The following is a 3719-nucleotide window of genomic DNA, read 5'->3' on the forward strand; positions in this document are numbered from 1 at the left end:
GATTAAGCCAGGATATCTTGGTGATCCTGGCTCAATTGATCCGTAATCCGGTTGCACTAAAGATGGATAAGGGGCAGGAGGATATGTTATGGTATAAATTACCATGGAGATTTATTCTGTGGAGCTAGCCTGCTCCAGACCAGGCTAAATTCCAGGATCTATTTAATCTCATCCCTAATGTCAGTCAGCAGTCACCACAAACGGAAACCAATAGTTATTTCACTGCTCACTATACATTGTTATCACATATAACTAGACCCACTGTTATTATTTAAACGTTTGTGATCATTAATTTCAATGATTTTGGATAAAAAATGATTTTTAGATGATGTTGCTATCATTAGATAATTTACAGTTTCCCATAGACTATAAGGCTATATATAAAATGATAGAATATTAGGGCCACAGAGGGGAAAAAAACAAGTCATAATATTGTAACCAGTTGTTTTAAAGGAGGACAGTTGTTAAAATGACAGATGTGGGGCATTTCGTGAAATTGTACTTCAGTATGGTTTCATAAACAAAGACATGCTGATGTGCCAGAATATTAAGTATCACATTGTCATAAGTATCAAAACTGTAAAAACAATATGTAGCTTTTCTGCAGAAAGAACCAGCCTCATAAATTTATGACTTTATCTTCAGTGTGGCCCTAGTACTCTGTCATATAAACAAATACACATTCCATATGAATATAAAAACACAATGTGTAACATTATGTTCCTTTATTGAATAAGGACAAAACAAAGCAGGTAAACCATCAGCTCCTTTCGAAACTGAAGTCACAGTGACTCTACAAGATGGAAAGCACAGAATCCAAGCATATTATACAAAATGATACATACACATTCAAAGGTCTGTATATAACACACCCTGCATGTCTGCACACTAAAATAAATGCAGGACAAATCCATACACATCAACTGAACAGACAAATGAATGGATGCAGTAGCCTCCCTGCAGCCTTGTATTACACACAGTATACCGCACAAACATCATAAGAGGCCAAATTCGTCAAAAAAAAACGAACCCAAAAAACCAAATTCCTCTGCCACCGCAGGACATATTTAACCAAAATTGAAAGCACACATACTAACTAAAATAATTCAACACATATTGGTCCCTCAGCATTCGACCACTGTCGTCATCAGGGAAGATTGCCGGATTGTCCCAGTCCATGGCTGGTGGCACTCTGGGGGCCCTCTCCTTCCTCAGGCAGGCCACATTGTGGAGGACAGCACAAGCCACAGTAATATCACATGCCCTAACAGGGCTGACCCTTAATTTGTGAAGGCAGTGAAAGCGTGCCTTCAGGAGGCCAAAGGTCATTTCAACTCTGGCCCTGGTCCTGGCATGGGCATGGTTGTAGGCCTGCTGTGCTTCCTGGGGGGTCTGTGAAAGGTGTCAGGAGAAAAGGCTGGCAGCCATACCCCTGTCTCCCAGCAACACACCAGAGAATTCACCTGTCAACACAAAATCTCATCATTACTACCTCATAAACACAGTGATATTCTTGACACAGCCATGATGGTTATAAATAGGGGTTGTGTGGCTTACCTTGTGATAGGCACTGATAGATTTCAGAGGCCCGAAAGATTCTGGAGTCATGGACTGAGCCAGGCCATTTTGCCACAACATTGCTGATCACACAGTCAGCATTGCAGACCATCTGAAATCATAAGATGAGGAATATTACACCAATCAATGCACATCACTGGCAATGCAGAGTGTTCGTCAATGGACAATATCAAAAAGTTATGTTCACCTGAACATTAATGCTGTGAAAGGATTTCCTATTCACAAAATCGGCCTCATGGGCACCTGAGGGGGCTTTTATCCTTATGTGTGTGCAGTCCACTGCACCAATGACATTGGGGAAACCTGTCACACAAAGTAATGAGTATCCTACTATGTGTTAACAGTTGTCCTGTAATTTGTAGATCCTCTTACCTGCAATCCTATAGAACTCCTCTTTGATGTCACAGAGTCTTCTGTGGCCAGGAAGAGATGAAGACATCTGCTAATGCTTTGATAGCCAGACACACACTCCTTATTGTGCGGCAAATTGTGGCCTTGTTCAGCTGTTCTGCATCCCCACTGAGTACAGGAAGGCTCCACTAGCAAAAAGCGCAAGGCCACACAAACCATTTGCTCCACACTCAGTGCATGGCTCCGTGCAGTGCGGTGCTTAATCCTGGGACCCAGTAGTCTGCATAGATACCTGATGCCATCTGCAGAAAACCTGTATCTTTCATATAGATGGTCATCAGGGAAGGCCAGTGGGTCCAACCGGTCCCTGAAGACCCTTTCTCGCCTGAAGGCTCTCCTCAGCACAAGTGCTTCTTCATCCACCACATCTCGCACGAATGGGCATGCCATTGTCAGAGCAGAAAGGAACACACAATTTTGGGCCTTCATATAGGCTAGTGGCCACACCTGGTGCTGGGGGTGGGCAAAAGAGGGCGATGCCTTATAACGATGACTTGGTTGTACTGATTGCTGGGAAAATAAAAAAACCTTAGAAAGATGCCACCGTCCTGTGTGCTCACAATAAGAGCTCATATGTCATGGCTCACTTGACTTTACGAGAATATACCTAATTTTTATTTTGAGCTGTGTCATCTTCTTGGAGCTGGGGAGGAAATAAAAATAATGATTAATACATTTGTGTTACAGTTAGCATACAGTGTACATTGAAGGCATATCTCACCTCCCTCGCAAGTTTTTTTATTTCAAGGTCCAGTTTCCTAATTGTCCTCTTTTTTATTTCGGACTCCAGTGCAAGATTTTCTATCTTTTTCTTCTTGTACTGAATGTCTATGTCTGCCAGTTCTATTTGGCGCCGGAGGTGGTTGCCATACAACTTTCTGATAGCTTGTGAGCTCTGTGAACACAATACAATTAGCGCAGCTGGAATTTGGCAGGATGTGGTGTCCTTTTATTAATACGCACTATGTTGCCAGGCTGGTTTTCCCACTGTATAGCATCTGGGTCCTGTAAAAGAAATTAGATTTTTTGATTTTGATGAGGACTCCTCACCATTGTAGAGTAAATAGTACTTTCACAGTCTTAACATGATACCTCATGCCTTCTGGAATCCAGAGAGATGGTCTCCTCCTCATCATCGTCTCCATCATGTGCTGTTGCTGCTGCACTGGGGCCTTCACCCTATCACATTTAATCGGATTCATATTGAAGCTAGTAGACAAGACATGCCAGGCCTACAGTATGCCTTTGATGGAGTACTCACTGGATCAGCATCGTCTGGTGCTTGTGCTGGTGGCTCTAACAGGAACACAGTGCTGCCAGGCACTGCAAGGCAATAGGTAAACCAAAGTCAGACAGTCCAAATTGATTCAATATGAATGTGGTTGTATCCCATGTAGAGATGGAAGGACATACCTTGAATGAAGCGGGTGGCATCTTGGGAGGAACCTATGCTCGTCTCTTTCCCCCCAGGGATCCCCTCTAAGACGGGCCTGCCTTTATTTAGCTCCAAGGCCATGTCCTCTGCTGGGGTAAGGTCAGCCTTTGGTGACCCACCACCCGTGCCTTGTCTGTGGGTATTCTTTTTCACTGCTAAAACAGTACAGACAATGTGTGAGCAGGCACCTTCTGGGTACAATATATGCTTGTGCTTTGTTAAATATTAGTCAGGGACCATACCATTCTGCAGAATGTTCTTGTATTTGATTTTGACCTGCTGCCATGTCCGTTTT

General features: G+C 43.1%; 2 long non-coding RNA genes across 3 annotated transcripts; both read right to left on the reverse strand.

Moving 5' to 3' along the window:
- Positions 1-710: 710 nt before the first annotated feature.
- On the reverse strand, positions 711-1668 carry LOC135570119 (uncharacterized). The gene is made up of 2 exons (XR_010463432.1): positions 1558-1668; positions 711-1463 (listed from the first exon to the last, which is right to left on the reverse strand). It is a non-coding gene; the product is annotated as an uncharacterized LOC135570119 (long non-coding RNA).
- Positions 1669-2157: 489 nt separating this feature from the next.
- On the reverse strand, positions 2158-3168 carry LOC135570120 (uncharacterized). 2 transcript variants are annotated; one of them, XR_010463434.1, is made up of 5 exons: positions 3082-3168; positions 2953-2994; positions 2711-2884; positions 2597-2632; positions 2158-2499 (listed from the first exon to the last, which is right to left on the reverse strand). It is a non-coding gene; the product is annotated as an uncharacterized LOC135570120 (long non-coding RNA). The 2 variants fall into 2 exon arrangements; XR_010463433.1 differs by having other exon boundaries at positions 2711-2994.
- Between the last annotated feature and the right edge of the window lie 551 nt (positions 3169-3719).

The sequence above is a fragment of the Oncorhynchus nerka genome, unplaced genomic scaffold (genome assembly GCF_034236695.1).
Source record: "Oncorhynchus nerka isolate Pitt River unplaced genomic scaffold, Oner_Uvic_2.0 unplaced_scaffold_1092, whole genome shotgun sequence".
In the NCBI taxonomy this organism is placed as follows: domain Eukaryota; kingdom Metazoa; phylum Chordata; class Actinopteri; order Salmoniformes; family Salmonidae; genus Oncorhynchus; species Oncorhynchus nerka.